General features: G+C 45.8%; 1 protein-coding gene across 3 annotated transcripts in view; it reads left to right on the forward strand.

Moving 5' to 3' along the window:
- Positions 1-17,903, forward strand: part of BASP1 (brain abundant membrane attached signal protein 1) — a 163,507-nt gene that overhangs the window by 80,292 nt on the left and 65,312 nt on the right. The gene's annotated exons all lie outside the window — the stretch shown is intronic.

A 17,903-nucleotide genomic window follows, 5' to 3' on the forward strand; every position in this document is an offset into this window, starting at 1 on the left:
CTAGCATCCCTGGTCCGCCCCAAACCTAGACCCCCGCCGCAAAAACCCTTTCGGCCTCCGCCGCGCCGATACCCTCAGAAGTCGACTCCGGCTTTCTCGAGACCGCCTCCGAGACGTCCGTCTCAGCGAGGCAGAGGGGGACAAACCCAAGCCCAGGCGCAGGGCCCTTCTAAGCCCGCGCCTTCCTTTTGACGGGCTGAGCGGACGGGGCGGGTTCCCCTCCGCACCTTCTCAGGAACCCCTTCCTATCGGGGGCCGTCTTCGGTCCTTCCGGGAGGCATGGACCGGGATTACCTCAGACGCTTGGGTGCTCCGGATCGTCTCCGAGGGCTACTCGCTCAACTTTGTGTCCTCGCCGCCGGACAGTCCCCCAAGTTTAGTCCCCTGCAACCGTTCGCAGCTACCGACCCTTATAACCGAAGCCAAAGCCCTCTTGAAGCTTCGGGCGGTCGAGCCGGTCCCCAAGGACCAGTGGGGTACGGGGTTTTACTCCCGCTACTTTTTGGTCCCAAAAAAGACCGGGGACCTGCGCCCCATACTGGACCTCAGGAAGCTCAACAAATTCCTGGCCCGGGAGAAGTTTCGAATGCTATCTCTCCCGGTTTTGTACCCCCTCTTGGAGGAAGGGGACTGGATGTGCTCCCTCGACCTGAAGGAAGCATACACCCATGTTCCGGTGCACCCCGCCTGTCGAAGATTCCTACGATTCCAGGTGGGGGACCTCCACCTCCAGTACAGGGTACTGCCCTTCGGCCTGGCCGCGTCCCCACGAGTATTCACGAAGTGCATGGTGGTGGTTGCAGCAGCCCTCAGGTCACGTGGACTCCATGTGTTCCCTTACCTGGACGATTGGCTCATCAAAGCCCCGACCAGGGAGGGGGTTATCTCAGCGACCCGACAGTCTATTGCCTTCCTGCAAACTCTCGGGTTCGAGATAAACTTTCCAAAGTCTCAGTTGAGACCGTCGCAGTCTCTTCAATTCATAGGTGCGGTGCTGGACACGGTGCGCCTACGCTCCTACCTGCCGACCCAGCGGTTGGAAGCCTTGGTACGGATAAGCCGCCAGGTCTCCCAACTATCGAGGGTGTCGGCCAAGCGCATGATGATGCTGCTGGGCCATATGGCCTCGACGGTACATGTCACGCCGTTTGCGAGGCTACACCTGAGGATCCCTCAGTGGACCCTCGCGTCCCAGTGGCGTCAGGAGTGCGACCCGGTGTCCCGCCTCATTTCGGTAACTCCGCCCTTGCGGAAATCGCTGCGTTGGTGGACAGACTCTTCAAATCTGTCCATGGGGCTATTGTTTCGCACTCCGCCTTTTCACAGGGTCCTGACCACGGACTCCTCGGAGTACGCGTGGGGAGCCCATCTCGACGGTCTTCGCACGCAGGGCCTGTGGTCGTCAGAAGACCGTCAGTGTCATATCAACGTGCTAGAGCTGCGAGCCATCTTCCTAGCACTTCGAGCCTTCGTTCACATATTGCAGGACCAGGTGGTCCTCGTCCGCACGGACAATCAGGTGGCAATGTATTATGTGAACAAGCAGGGAGGAACGGGGTCATGGCCCCTCTGCTCCGAAGCTCTTCGCCTCTGGGAATGGGCGACCTCCCGGAACATCTTCCTCCGGGCGGTCTACATCCAAGGAGAACGGAATTGCCTGGCGGACAAACTGAGTCGACTTCTGCAACCGCACGAGTGGACTCTACACTCAGCAGTTCTACGCGAGGTCTTCGCTCGCTGGGGAACGCCACAGGTGGATCTGTTTGCCTCTCCGGAGACACACAAACTACCACTATATTGTTCTCGGATGTACTCGCAGGACCGTCTGGAAGCGGATGCCTTCCTACTCGACTGGGGAGGGAGGTTCCTGTATGCATTCCCTCCGTTCCCTCTGATCATGCGAACGTTGGTACACCTAAAATCGTCCACGGCCACGATGATTCTCATAGCACCTCGGTGGCCGCGTCAGCACTGGTTCTCCCTGCTGCTCCAGCTCAGTGCCAGAGAGCCTCTTCCCCTGCCTGTCTCTCCTTCTCTGCTGTCTCAGAGTCAAGGATCCATGTTACATCCCAATCTGCAGTCATTGCACCTGACAGCCTGGTTTCTTGTTCCCTGACTCCTCCGGACCTGTCTCAATCGGTGAAGGAGGTGTTGGAAGCCTCCCGCAAGATCTCGACGAGGCTTTGCTATGCGCAGAAATGGACCAGGTTTTCCACCTGGTGCTCGTCTTTTCACCTGGATCCGGTATCAGTTCCGGTATCCTCGGTTTTAGAATACTTGTTTCATTTGTCGCGCTCCGGCTTGAAAACCACTTCGGTGCGGGTTCATCTCAGTGCGATTTCTGCTTTCCACCAACCTCTGGAGGGACGCCCTCTGTCACTCCATCCCTTGGTGACACGCTTCATGAAAGGGTTACTCAGGGTTTGTCCCCCTCTTAAGCCTCCGTCTATCGTGTGGAATTTGAATGTGGTTCTGGCTCAACTGATGAAACCCCCGTTTGAGCCACTCAACAAGTCCCTCTTGAAATTTCTGACTTGGAAGGCGGTGTTCCTAATTGCCCTCACCTCCGCCAGGCGGATTGGGGAGTTGCAAGCCTTGGTTGCGGACCCTCCTTTCACTGTCTTTCATCACGACAAGGTGGTTCTCCGCACCCATCCTAAGTTTTTACCTAAAGTTGTTTCTGACTTCCACCTCAATCAGTCCATTGTCCTTCCTGTGTTCTTCCCGAAGCCCCACTCCCATCCTGGCGAGACGGCGCTTCACACGCTTGACTGTAAGAGGGCGTTGGCATTTTATCTTCAACGCACCAGGCCTCATCGGAAGGTTCCTCAATTGTTTTTGTCCTTCGATCCCAATCGATTAGGGCACCCAGTTTCCAAGCGCACTCTGTCTAACTGGTTGGCCGCTTGCATTTCCTTTTGCTACGCTCAGGCTGGCCTTCCTCCCCCGGGTCGAGTCACGGGGCACAAGGTCCGAGCGATGGCAGCTTCGATAGCTTTCCTCCGATCCACTCCGATGGAGGACATATGTAAGGCTGCCACTTGGTCTTCGGTTCATACATTCACCTCTCATTACTGTCTGGACACTTTATCCAGGAGTGACGGCCGGTTTGGCCAGTCAGTTTTGCAAAATCTGTTTTCCTAAATTGCCATCCTCCCACCTGCCCTTTTTTTTGGTTAGCTTGGAGGTCACCCACATGTGAGAATATCATGCCTGCTTGTCCTGGGATAAAGCACAGTTACTTACCGTAACAGGTGTTATCCAGGGACAGCAGGCATATATTCTCACAACCCGCCCGCCTCCCCGGGGATGGCTTCCTTGCTAGTTATGGAACTGAGGACCACGAGGTGGGATGCGCCCTCTAGTGGGCGAGAAGGCACGCACATGCGTGGTGCAGTGTGCAAACTTGAAACTTCAATCAAGTTTGCTTGAAAAGCTGTCCGCGCCGGGGCTCCGTAGATGACGTCACCCACATGTGAGAATATATGCCTGCTGTCCCTGGATAACACCTGTTACGGTAAGTAACTGTGCTATCTCTTCCTCTCTCTAAGACAGGGGTGTCCAACTCAATCACATTAAGGGGCCAAAATCCAAAACATAGGTTTCGCTAAGTCGTGGGCCAGACCCTGCCCAATCTTTGCCCCAGACCCTGCCCCAATAAGAGTATGAATCATAACACCATTTTTTTCCATTCATTTTTAATATATACACACACAATATAATTTTATTAACACATAATGGCTAACCACAAAATTAAACTACCCAAAGCACACTGTTTCCTTCTCAACATTCATTCCTAAAAGAACACAAATAACCCCTATGCAAATTCAGGACCACAAACTAAAAGTACTAATATATACAAACGAAACCCTAAGATTCAAGACTCTGTATGCAGTACAACCCTCAGAGAAAAAGAAACAAAAGTATATCTTCCTGAGCAGTGCAAAATATAGACAACAGATTGAATTGTGTCAGTTTTGAGAATTTTAAACATTAAATTGAAAATAAAATCATTCCCCCTACCTTTGTTGTCTCCCTCCCTCCAGCGGGTGTCTTACTTTCTGGCCGGCTCCCACCTGGCCATTTTATACGGCCTGCAATCTGATGCCCCTGGTGTTATCTTGTGGCCGGCTCCCTCCTCCTCACAGCCGCAGTGTGCATGAAGCCACGTTCTGCGTCTAAGCCGGAAGCCTTCTCTCTGACATCGCAACGTCAAGAGTGAATGCTTCTAGATGAGGCGAGGGACGTGCATTGTCAAGTTTGGGATTTGATATATTGCCTTTCTGTGGCAAGTCACATAACCCTCCATTCCCCCATGTACAAAATAAATAACTATAGGCTAGATTCACTAACCTTACAGATCCGATCTGTTAGCAGTCCGATCCGTGAGGTTGCCGGCTGCCCGATTCATAACACGTCCTCATGCAAATGGGGACAATTGGAGTCATACCCCCCAACCGACCACATGGATCGCTGAAGAGTGATCCCGACGCATGCGCAGACCATCTTCTTTGTCTATAGATGGTCTGCGCATGCTTATAGAGCTTGAAACATTTTTTTTACTTTTTTACTTCACGAGCCTGTGGTTTTAACCTGATTTAAACCCACGGATTAAAACCATGGGCTCACACTGTGGGGAAGGGCAGAAGAGTTGGGGCAGAGAGCAGGAGGTGTCAGGTCAAAAGCGCGCCGGGACAAAGGCGCGCGCAGACAATTGAGCGCAGCACGGAGGCGCGCACAGCAGAAAATTACTGTTTTTAGGGCTCCGACGGGGGAGCGTGGGGGGGAACCCCCCACTTTACTTAATAGAGATCACGCCGCATTGTTGGGGGTTTGGGGGGTTGTAACCCCCCACATTTTATTGAAAACTAACTTTTTCCCTGTTTTTAGGGAAAAAGTTAAGTTTACAGTAAAATGTGGGGGGTTACAACCCCCCAAACCCCCCCAAAACGCCGGTGCGATCTCTATTAAGTAAACTGGGGGGGCTCCCCAACAAAAGCCCCCGTCGGAGCCCCTAAAAAAAGGCGCGCACCTCCGTCTTGCGCTCAGTTGTTGGCGCGCGCCTTTGTCTTTCGCGGTGTTGTCTATGAACCGAGCAGGGTGCCGAGTCGGGACAGACAGCAGGGCGGCAAGAGGAAAGCTGGGGCAGAGAGCAGGGCAGTTGCTTATTTTTTGATCAGCCAGCCTAGTCGGTGTTCCTGAAATTTTTTAGTGAATCACTGCCTTCCTATATTTGCATGCCATTCCTCCTCATTTGCATGCGCGGATTAGATCATGCACGGATCGGATTTGGGAGTAAGGTTAGTGAATCGGGTCGGGGGTCACAAAGTGGTTGGGACAGATCGGTGTCCTTAGTGAATCTAGTCCTATATATATGCCAAGTCTCTTTGATTTATAACCACAGAAAGGCAATATATCAAATCCCATCCCCTTATCTTCCTCCTCTTCCAAATCCCCCCAGTTTGGGATATCAATCCCAATCTTGACCTTCCTAGTCAAGGCAACTCACCTTACCTATGCAGATCAAATTTCAACTTCTCTGATCTCTTTTTTTTCCCTCCTTTTCTTTCTCTTTCCCTCCTTTTCTTTCTCTTTGTTCTGTGGAATAGCTGCTGTCTGTCTCCAACAAGCTTGCCTAAAGTCATGCCCAATTTTGATCTCTTTATCTCTCAAACTCTGTATCTTCTTTTGGCTTTTCCCTGAAAATTCTGCTTCCATTGTTGTCCTTTGTTATGACGGTTACTTTTTTCTCTCATACACTAAATCCAGTTGATTTCACTAGTGATGTTGAGCTGCTCCCCCTCCCTTTTTTATAGGTTTCAACCAGTTATTCATATTTTTCACTCCATTTCTTCCTTTGAAGTCCACTTCATCTGCTTATTCACTCCACTACCTTGCTGGATATCCATCCTTCCTCCAATAAATCCTTTTTCCTTTCTTACCGACTTTAATCTCTGGCTTTCCTTGAGCTGTATTCCCCTTGTTCTTGGGGACTTTAATATTTATGCTGTTGTCCTTGAGATCTTGCCAGGTACTTGTGGCCTGGGTTGGCCTCTGTTGGAAATAGGATACTGGACTTGATGGACCTTTGGTCAGTGACAGTATGGAAACTCTTATGTTCTTATGAGGGCCACAAACTAGTTGGGTTTTCAAGATTTCCACAATGAATATGCCCGAGATCTGTATCCTTAACTATCTGTCCAATCGTTCCCTCTGAAACTTCTCTTCCGCAGCTCTTTCCCTCTCTGTCATCTGAAAACTTTCATGTTTGGTTATCCTCCCCCTTGTTTCGTCCAATCAGCCCCAACATATTTAGACTTTTGACTTTTGCACTCTGTTCACCTCTGACTCATTTTTCCTCTTATTCACCATTGGCCACATTTGTCAATGATGCTGTCTCTCCCCCCCCCCCCCCCTCCAACACTGTACTCTTCTCTGCTTTGAACACTCCTTGCTCCTCCTATTCCCCATCCTGTAAACCTACAAAATCCTGATTTTGACTGACCTCCAGAATCTGGTACCTGAACTCCTGTGCTTGATCTGCAGTGTACCTTTGGCTAAAATCCAACACTCATGTTGACTTTTACATTTCAAATTTGTGCTGATATCCTTCTGGTTGTATTTGCCAAACAAGAGCACTATATCCAGTTAACATATCCTAGCTTATAATCCTCATCATCTTTTTGCCACATTCCTTGGCTGAATTCTTCCTTTTCCCCTCCAACCCCTTGCAGGACTCTGAAATTCTCATCCCTCCTTCCCCCCAACCCATAGCCAAGGTTCTCTCCCTTCTCCATGCCCCGACCCTGTAACCTCCCTCCCAACCCCATGATTCTTTCTCCCCCCCCCCCTCCTGGCCTACCGAGGTGCCTGGTGGTCCAGCAGGGTTCTTTATGGCAGGAGTGCGGTCCTCTCGCTCCTCCATCCTTGTGGCTGAACTGCCACGAGCAGTTTTGAGAGGTTGTGGCAGCTATTTTAGAAGGCAGCTGCGAGGAGGCAGGAGCAAGAGAGCCACAAAGACTCTTGCTGGACCACCAGATACCTTGGTAGGCCCTAGGGAGGGGGGATCATGAGGTTGGGAAGGAGATTTAAAGGGTGGGGACCTGGAGAGCTGTAGCCACATGCAAGAAGAGCTGCAGGTTGCCGACCCCTAATCAAGCACCATCCTGCTTATTTTGATGTTCCTGCTTGGGTGTCCACCACCTCCTAAACCAGTAGCTCTGAAACTAGCTTTAGGCATTTTCATTGTGGATATCTGAAAATCTGGGAGAGATTTGCATACAATGGAGGTAGTGCATGCAAATTTATCTAAAAAAATAATCTTTCCTCTGCAAACTGTTCAAAAGTCTGCTGTATGACTTATCTTCTGCTGGTGTTGCTTCATTCAATTAACCCTCTTCTCGCTACTTCATTAGTTCCCTCTCTATGTACCTTTCAAATTCCTCATACTGACTTACAAGTGCGTTCATTCTGCAGCTCCTCAGTATCTCTCATCTTAAGTATCTCTGTGCCTCTCCCTGGCGTTTCTAACAGGTAAGTTTCCAAGTTTATAACGAGCATGATGAATGCTTGGGCATGGAGATTTGGGACTTTCTCCTGAGAAAGACCTAGCAGGAAGTTTGGAAAAATATGTTTAGATCTTCTTGCTCTGCCGGTGTTTTTCAATCTATGTTCTTCCTTATGCATAGAGCACACTGGACTCCAATTAAGGTAGCTAAGATTTCAAATGGACTCTCTACCAGGTGTTGGTCTTGTATTTTTGTATTTTATTAAAATCAATAAAAATCTTTGAACTGGAAGTTTCCAAGTTTATTTCTCATTTGATTATACTGCCCGTTGATGGTACCATCTGTTAAGTCACTGTTTGCTGTGTCCAACTCTATCGCCAACTCTAGACTCTTCCTTCCATTTTATCGAATGATTGGAATAAACCTCCTTGGCTTGTCTTGCTCCTTCTCTGGCCTATTCAAATCCAGGCTAAAAACACACCTTTTTGACGCCAGGTTAAATTTTATTCTCTTTATTTACCTGTTTTATAACTCTTTCTATCATTTTCATAATAGAGACCCCCTAATCTCTTATTTGTGCTATTTGCCTTGAATAGATTGTAAAATAGCAGGTATCGTCTTGCTGCAAACGTCTAGTAGTGCTATTAAAATTACTACTAGTACCATTACTACCATTAGTTGTAGTATGGCAAGGGCTGGAATGTGGGTACTCTTTCCGGTCTTTCTCCCCAGTCACATTTCTAATTCCCTTTCACAGCCTCCTGCCTTGTTTTGATCTTTCACCTCATTTTTCTCCATCCCTCTTCTCTGTCATCTGTTAGTTCTATCTACACTATCCCCCCTCCTTACAAAACAGTGAAAGCGGTTTTTAGCAACTGCTGGTGCGCTGAATGCTCCTTGCTGATCCGACGCTCATAGAATTCCCATGAGCGTCAGGAACATCATGGAGCATTTGGCGCCATGACCATCTCTATAAACAGCATTTGTGGTTTTGTACAAGGGGAGAGGGTATATTTTTTTTCTAATCATCTCCATTTCTCTCACCATATTTTCAGCTCTGTTTAACCTCTATCAACTCCTTGTAGGTTTCTGAGTTTCAGTGAGGGAGGTGGGAATGCCAGGGGAAGGGGGGAGGCAGAGAGAGCCTTGCTCTATTCCTCCCCCTGACAGCTGCTCTTCATTCAGCTGGCCTGCTAATGCTCAGTCCTTCAGGCAGAGAGAGAGATGGTGGATCACACGCCTGAGGCAGGAAGCATCGGGCACCTTGTTTGCATGAGTGCATGTGAGTAGCCTTTCCCCTCCTCACGCGAGATCTCCCTCTTATGTTGAGAAATTGTTGGTCTGCATCTCTGCTTAGAACAGTGTTTCTCAATTCAGTCAAGGAATCGAAATATTCAAAATACTGAAGGGAATAGACTTAGCAGATAAAGACAGATTGTTCACCCTCTCCAAGGTAGGGAGAACGAGAGGGTACTCTCTAAAGTTGAAAGGGGAAAGATTCTGTGCAAACGTAAGGAAGTTCTTCTTCACCCACAGAGTGGTGGAAAACTGGAACGCTCTTCCGGAGTCTGTTATAGGGAAAAACACCCTCCAGGGATTCAAGACAAAGTTGGACAAGTTCCTGCTAAACTGGAACGTATGCAGGTGAGGCTGGACTCATTTTAGAGCACTAGTCTTTGACCTGGGGGCCGCTGCGTGACCACTGGTCTGACCCAGCAGCGGCAATTCTTATGTTCTTATGAATACCCCCTTGCCAGTCAGGTTTTCAGGATATCCATAATGAATATATACGAAAGAAATTTGCATATAATGGAGGCAGTGTATGCAAATCAAGTTTATGCATATTCATTGTGAAAACCTGACTGGTACTTCTTGTAGTTCACACAAGTGACTGCTACGCTGTAAGCCATGATCTTTTTAAGCGCAAGGTCTGATTTTGGGAAATCTGTAGATTCTGTGGCCCCCATCAAGTTCTTAATATATGTAATGCTTGTTAAATAACTTAGCCAGAGATGATTTTTTAAACCTTTCTAAAGGAAATAAAGACTTATGAGTTTGCTCTGAGAGAGTATGTGTGGATGGGGGTGGGGCATGAAGATTGTAAAGGTGTAACGGGGCAAGGGGGTATTCCAGGTCTGAATTAAGAAACACTGGCTTAGAGCAACAGCTAATTGCGGTAGGACGAGATTGTCACAAAGGGTGCACAAGCAGAACATAGTGTAACATTAGAGCATATAAATACGGAAAGGTGTGCTTTTCCGTGGAAATTTGAAAGGGGAAGGGTGAGTGTCGAGAACAATCCTTGCCCGTAGCTTTTTCTTCTTAATGGCCATAGTGAAGTGTGTATCTGCCCAGGGGAATAACAAATTCCTCTCGTTTGTACAGCTCTGGGTCAGCGCTTCTTGCACTGGAGTTTCTAAGGGGATAGTTTGCTACTGAATGCCAAATGTAAAACTTTGCCCTCTGTGCTACTGGTCACTTTTGATACATCTTACTAGATTTTCCTTGCCACTGGCAGCTGCAGTCTGTCGCCGCTCTCCCTCCTCCCCCCCCCCCCATACACCTTTTCTAGTGCTCTAGGTTTGATTATTTCCAATGCTAATACTGTTTGTTTTTTTTTAATTTGAATTTATGAACTGTCTTTATGAAGATGCACCCAAGGCAGCGTACGGTAGCTATAACTTGATATATACAACTTCTGTTGGATTAACCTTTTGCTTTCGTGTGTCCCGGATGACGGGACATTCCAAAAAGGACATAGACAGTGGATAAACAGTCTGTATGGACTAATAAAAAGCCGGGAACACAAAATATTTGAATTTACAGACTTATGACTTATTTACATTATGTTTACAATAGCCGTAAATGATAACGGTGAATAATACAAAACTTTGCTAAAATAATTACGATTGGAACCAGCGTAACGTAAAATGTATTACGATAGGAAAAGGTTAACGGTAAAACAAGAGTGAAATGACCAAATGATGTCCAGTGAGGTTTTGATATTTATGCCCCTCTTGAGAAGTCGTGATCCTTTAGCTGATTAGAAATTTGTTTTAAAATTGATTCTCAATATTGAAACAAAAGGGCCTGCGAAGATGTCCTAAAGTGCTCAGTGATTTCTGGGTCTCCTAGCCCAGTGATTCCCAACCCTGTCCTGGAGGAACACCAGGCCAATCGGGTTTTCAGGCTAGCCCTAATGAATATGCATGAGAGAGATTTGCATATGATGGAAGTGATAGGCATGCAAATTTGCTTCATGCATATTCATTAGGGCTAGCCAGAAAACCCAATTGGCCTGGTGTTCCTCCAGGACAGGGTTGGGAATCACTGTCCTAGCCATTCTAATACCTTAATGCAGGTTTTGATGATCATGCAGTTTTACTGTAAGATGAGGAGTTTCTAATGTCTATCAAAACCTGTTTCTAGTAAATTATTAGCTCATATATTTTTTCCTGGTACCTGTTTTAGAGAACTGATATGGAGAGTTACCAGATACCTTACAGCTGGAAATGCAAAAATGTGCTGCTAGTTGCCCATTTGTCTATTGCAGTGGTTCCCAAACCTGTCCTGGGGGACCCCCCCAGCCAGTCAGGTGTTCAAGATATCCCTAATGAATATGCATGAGAGAGATTTGCATATAATGGAAGTGACAGGTATGCAAATCTCTCTCATGCATATTCATTAGGGATATCTGGAAAACCTGACTGGCTGGGGGGGTCCCCCAGGACAGGTTTGGGAACCACTGGTCTATTGATTAATGGCTGACATCTGCTTGTTAAATCATTGCTGCAAGTATGGTTCAGGGGAAATATAAGTCCCTGATTATTCTCACCCCCCTCTCTTTTTAAAATATGGACACTTGTGCATATGGTAATTAACAGAAAATGTCATAGAAGTTGAATCCACAGTGGTAGCGCTATAAAAATAATTAACACTAGTAGAAGTAATGCTTGTGGAGATTGCTTTTTACGAAAAAGAGAGGATGAATTACGGTAGTTGCTTTCTTTTAAATCAATAACTAACATAAGAATAGCCTTACTGGGTCAGAAAAATGGTCCATCGAGCCCAATAGCCTGTTCTCACGGTGGTCAATCCAGGTCACTAGTACTTGGCCAAAACCCAAGGAGTAGCAACATTCCATGCTACCGATCCAAGGCAAGCAATGGCTTCCCCCATGTCTTTCTCAATAACAGACTATGGACTTTTCCTCCAGGAAATTGTCCAAACCTTTCTTAAAACTAGCTACGCTATCTACTCTTACCACAACTTCTGGCACTGCGTTCCAGAGCTTAACTTTTCTCTTGAGTGAAAAAAAAATTTCCTCCTATTGGTTTTAAAAGTATTTCCCTGTAACTTCGAGTGCCCCCCTAGTCTTTGTAAAAATAGGATTATGTGCTGGGGTTCCTGACTGTACTAGGGATTTGAACCCACCACCTTGGGAAGATAGAAGAAGTGCCTTTAACCACTGAGCCACTGCTAGAACCTGTGGTCTCTTTACCCAGCTGTTTACTTTTTTGCAGCTGCCCCAAAAGAATGACTCTTCAGGCGCATATATCCCAAATGGGCTAGTTTAGTATGTACCATAATAGAAAGTCACTCCTAAACCAGGATATGTGGAGTTTGATTTCAGATTTCAGAACTGTTAAATGCTCACTATTGTTCTTGCTTTTTCACCAAAGATAGCTTCCCTCTGGAGTTATAAGATGTAACATCTATAGGCAACCTAGCTAGATGTGCTTGGGAATGCTTTGTAATCAAGCCTGTAGCACCCAAAATGATGGGAAGTATTACTGCATCTTTATACCCAATTTTTGTGGTCTCAGACTGCCACTTCTTGGTACTTCTTGTAGTTCACACAAATCGCACCTCTATGATCAATGTCATTCCGCAGTGTCCATTAAGAGTAAGCTAGTGACTGCTACGCTGTAAGCCATGATCTTTTTAAGCGCAAGGTCTGATTTTGGGAAATCTGTAGATTCTGTGGCCCCATCAAGTTCTTAATATATGTAATGCTTGTTAAATAACTTAGCCAGAGATGATTTTTTTTAAACCTTTCTAAAGGAAATAAAGACTTATGAGCTTGTTCTGAGAGAGTATGTGTGGGTGGGGGGTGGGGCATGAAGATTGTAAAGGTGTAACGTTTGGAGCCACACTCATGCAGATCACACATTTATATGAATGATGGCTCCCTAAGTTCTTGGTGGAACATCTTGGTTGGTTGTTCCAGTTTGGAGGTCTGAGAGTGTGATTCTTTTGAAACTTGTGATATAGTTAAAATGCACAAATTCAACATCTATGTACAAGTGAAAATAATGTAAAATATCAACGCCTCAATTCAAATTTGGTCCTTGTAAAAAAATCTACCAACATCTCCTTAGTTATAAGAAGCTTTAACAAATAGATGGGTTTTTAGCAGTTTTTTAAAAAGGTCAAAAATTTTTTTAAAAGTGAGTACAGCCTGTAAAAACAAAAACGTGGTTTATGTACCTACAGCTTGCTACTGCAAAACTTCTATTTGAATTATTTTCCTTGTTTAATTTAACCTTTCCTGTTCCAGCTTCTTACATAAGAACATAAAAATTGCCGCTGCTGGGTCAGACCAGTGGTCCATCGTGCCCAGCAGTCCGCTCATGCGGCGGCCCTTAGGTCAAAGACCAGTGCCCTAACTGAGATTAGCCTTACCTGCGTACATTCTGGTTCAGCAGGGACTTGTCTAACTTTGTCTTGAATTCCTGGAGGGTGTTTTTCCCTATGACAGCCTCCAGTTTTCCACCACTCTCTGGGTGAAAAAGAACTTCCTTACGTTTGTATGGAATCGATCCCCTTTTAACTTTAGAGAGTGCCCTCTCATTCTCTCTACCTTGGAGAGGGTGAACAACCTGTCTTTATCTACTTAGTCTATTCCCTTCATTATCTTGAATGTTTCGATCATGTCCCCTCTGTCTCCTCTTTTCAAGGGAGAAGAGGCCCAGTTTCTCTAATCTCGCACTGTACAGCAACTCCTCCAGCCCCTTAACCATTTTAGTCGCTCTTCTCTGGACCCTTTCGAGTAGTACTGTATCCTTCTTCATGTACAACGACCAGTGCTGGATGCAGTATTCCAGGTGAGGGCATACCATGGCCCTGTACAGCGGCATGATAACCTTCTCCAATCTGTTTGTGATCCCCTACGTAATCATTCCTAGCATTCTGTTCACCCTTTTCACCGCTGCCGTGCATTGTGCGGACGGCTTCATTGACTTGTCGATCAGTACTCCCAAGTCTCTTTCCTGGGAAATTTCTCCAAGTACTGCACCGGACATCCTATATTCGTGTATAAGATTTTTGTTACCGACATGCATCACCTCACACTTAAACCTCATGTGCCATGTCGCGGCCCATTTCTCAAGCATGTTTATGTCACGTTGCAGGTCTTCGCAATCCTCCTGCGTCTTCACTACTCTGAATAACTTCGTATCATCTGCAAATTTAATCACATTACTCGTCGTACCAATTTCCAGGTCATTTATAAATATGCTGAAGAGCACGGGTCCAAGCACTGAACCCTGCGGCACTCCGCTGGTGACGCTTTTCCAGTCCGAGTATTGTCCATTTACCCCTACTCTCCGTTTCCTATCCGCTGGCCAGTTTTTAATCCACGTGAGTATTTCACCCTCGATTCCATGGCTCCCAATTTTTCGATAAGAATAGCCATACAGGGTCAGACTAATAGTCCATCTAGGCCAGTATCCTGTGTCCATAGTGGACGGTCCAGGCTACAAGTACCTGGCAAAAAAAACAAATAATAACAACACTCCATGCTATCGATCCCAGGGCAAGAATTGGCTTTCTCCATTTCTGTCTCAAGAGCAGACTGTCTTATTGTGTAGTTCATCTTCCATTTCTTGCGGAAGAAATCTTTCATTTTCCTACTTTGTAAGGATTAGAGAATGACACAAGGACAAATTTTCTGTGTCCCTGCGGGCTCGCTTTACTCCATCCCATCCCCTGTTCCATTCCTGCAAGCTTTGTCGTCATCTGCATAAGCCTTGAATGCTTAAAAATCATAAGTGTTTGAGGCTTGTGTGGTTAAGGCAGAGCTTGCAGGCATGGGATAGGGAGAGAACCCGCAGGGATGTTGTACCTTAGGCAATAGAGGGTTAAGTAACTTGTCCAGAATTACAAGGATGAATCACTGTGAACTGCGATAATCAGTGCTATGCCAAAATCCCTGGGACTGGAGGAAAAGTCCATAGTCTGTTATTGAGACAGACGTGGGGAAACCACTGCTTGCCCTAGATTCAAGCATGTTTTTGTTTTTTTTGAAAGGTTTTAGTGACCTGGATTGGCCACAGTAAGGAAGGACTACTAGGCTAGACTTGACCGTTGGTCTGACCCAATAAGGCTATTATTATATTCTTATGATATTGAGATCCCATGGAGACAAATTTGTCCCTGTGTCATACTCTAGAACAGGGCTCTCAAAGTCCCTTCTTGAGGGCCGCAATCCAGTCGGGTTTTCAGGATTTCCCCAATGAATATGCATGAGATCTATTTGCATGCGCTGCTTTCATTGTATGGTAATAGATCTCGTGCATATTCATTGGGGAAATCCTGAAAACCCGACTGGATTGGGGCCCTCGAGGAGGGACTTTGACACCCCTGGTATAGAAGATGTCCTGAATCAGGGATCTCAAAGTCCCTCCTTGAGAGCCGCAATCCAGTCGGGTTTTCACCAATGAATATGCATTGAAAGCAGTGCATGCACATAGATCTCATGCATATTCATTGGGGAAATCCTGAAAACCCGACTGGATTGCAGCCCTCAAGGAAGCTCTATGAGACCCCTGCTCTAGAAGGATGAGCAGTTTCGGTAGGTGTGTATAATTGGATAATGGTATATTATAGACAAAAACATGATTGGAGTGTTATTTTTAGCCCAGTTTCTGCCTGGAGGTTCTGATACAGAATTATCATGCATCTTGCCCATCTTTCCACGCCCAGTAATATTTGGGTTTGTTGTTTTTTTTTGTTTTTTGTTTTTACATTTTCATCCAATTTTTATTCAGACTATTACCACAGAGAACCTGTTGACCTGTAGCTCCCATTCCCTATGTGCCTCTGATGCCCACAATTCTAGCCCGTTTCTCTACAGAAAGGAAAAAAAAAAAAATGGGCTAGATTTTAATTCAACTGTGCTGAAATCTTGGCAGTGAGAACAGATTGTCTTTAAGCATTGTTTAAACTATTCTGTCCTTGTCTAGTAACCTTCTCAAAGGAAGCCCATCAAGTCCCAATTTGTCCCTAATATGAGTACATCATTTGCTAGTGAAGCATACTGTGTTTTTGAGCCATGTCACTCAGTGGTCTAAAGCCTAAACCTTCGACTGAGTAATATTTCCATAGGGTGACCTGACAGTTTCCTGCCAATAAGTTGTGCAAACCCATTAACCTATGCTTGAGCATCTAGAGGGAAATTCTGTAAGGACTGCCTAAAAGTTAGGTGCTGTTAGGTGTCTAGATCGTGCCTTCTGGTGCGTAACTTCGTTGTTTTAATTGGCTTTAAGTGGAGGGATAATTGATCGCGTGGGGAGTGGGATAGACCACATCAACCTTGGGGTAGACAAACTTTATTTTGTAAAAATCAATTCACAGTAATAATACTACACATAAATACGCTTTAAATGAAAAGTCCAAATAATTGAAAGTCCTGATTTTAAATCAGGACTTTCAATTATTTGGGCTTTTCTTTTAAAGCGTATTTGTGTAGTAGTATTACGGTGAACTGATTTATACAAAATAAAGGGCTCCTTTTACGAAGCTGCGTTAGGGCATTAATGCGTGGAATAGCGCGCGCTACATTGCCGTGCACGCTAGACGCTAATGGCAGCATTGAGCTGGCATTAGTTCTAGCCGCACGGTAATATCCTGCATGCGCTAAAAACGCTAGCGCACCTTAGTAAAAGGAGCCTTAAGTGTTGATCACGCCATTAAGAGCTGATTTAAAAAACTTTTTTTTTTTAAAAAACCTAAGTTTTGCTAGGCGCCTCCTAGAACAAGCAGCTAACACCTGGGTGCCTAGTGGCGTTTAATGATGCCGCACACCTAAGTTCCGCTAGGCGCAATGCCACGACGAACCTAAGTGCCACAAATTTAGGCCTTTAAAACCTTGGTCTGCATTACCAGCGCCCAAGTTTGCCATTTGGCGCCGGTAGCCGCAGTTCTCTTAAGCGGCACCTGAATGTGATTTGACATGCGGCAGACACCATATTTTTTTAGGCGCCACTTGCAGAATCAGCCCCTTAGTATTTATGGTGTTCCTGGAGCTGTGAGATCACAACCTACAGAGCTGTTGTGCAAGAGGCACCGATGTCCATCCAGCTTGTGTGAGTTTACAATATCCTATTGTTTAGTAGGTTATGTTTTTATTGCTGGCGTGGTTACTTTTCCTGCCATTCATCTAAATTCCACGAGTACTCCACTGTGGAATCGTTTGTGATTGTGTAGAGTCTGTGGAAAACAAATGTTTTCTTTTGACAAGTGCTACGCAAGCTGATATTTGCTTTAATTGAACTGCACTGTGATTCTGGAACCAGAAGGTAACACCACAGATTAATGATTGGCAAAGTCCACATTGACTCCGCTTTATAAGCTGTGCTTCTTGTGAAAATAAAGATGTGGCTTTTGTGGGGGAAATGGAAGTAAAAACCTGTTCGGTAAATGCCGTCTTAAGGTTCTCCAGGGTTTTAAGAAGTATTCTGTGACGTATCTAGACTGATATTTGAAGCAGAGATTTGGAATACTGTAAGTTGAAATTTCCTGAGCTCTCACTCTTGTTTTCATTAAGAATTTGTAACTTTTGTCTGCATAATCGACAGTATTTCCAGGTAGGCCCAGCAAGTCGTCTGAATTCTGTTCCAGTTGCATCAGCTGAATGTCTTAGTATTATGTTATACACAATCTGATATCCCCGCTGAATCCTCACAAATTGGAGTTCTAGGCGGGTTATAAACACTTATCACTATATAGAATTATACATAGTCATACATGCTACATAGAGTTATATATTGTGACATAAGGTATCTGGACAGTAAAATAACCACTAACTTTGTAATAAAAATTTACTCTATAGCAGTGTCTCTCAAACTTTCTTGAGCCAGGGCACACTAAAAGGTAGTGGCCATGGCTTGAGGCACCCAGAAGTGCTTAGACGTCGCCGTGATGACATCATGCATATGTGTGACATCATCATATTGACTTCCGTGCATGTGCAGAGGCCCTCCAGATGGGCCCTGAGATGCCAGTAGGGGGTGCCAGCAGGGAAGAGGGCCGGAGAGGAGAGGCACTGGCGCCAGCTGATAGGTTGAAGTAGTTGAGCAACACTGCTGTAGGCAAAGTACCCCCTAAGTCTAA

The sequence above is a fragment of the Geotrypetes seraphini genome, chromosome 2 (genome assembly GCF_902459505.1).
Source record: "Geotrypetes seraphini chromosome 2, aGeoSer1.1, whole genome shotgun sequence".
Classification (NCBI taxonomy): Eukaryota; Metazoa; Chordata; class Amphibia; order Gymnophiona; family Dermophiidae; genus Geotrypetes; species Geotrypetes seraphini.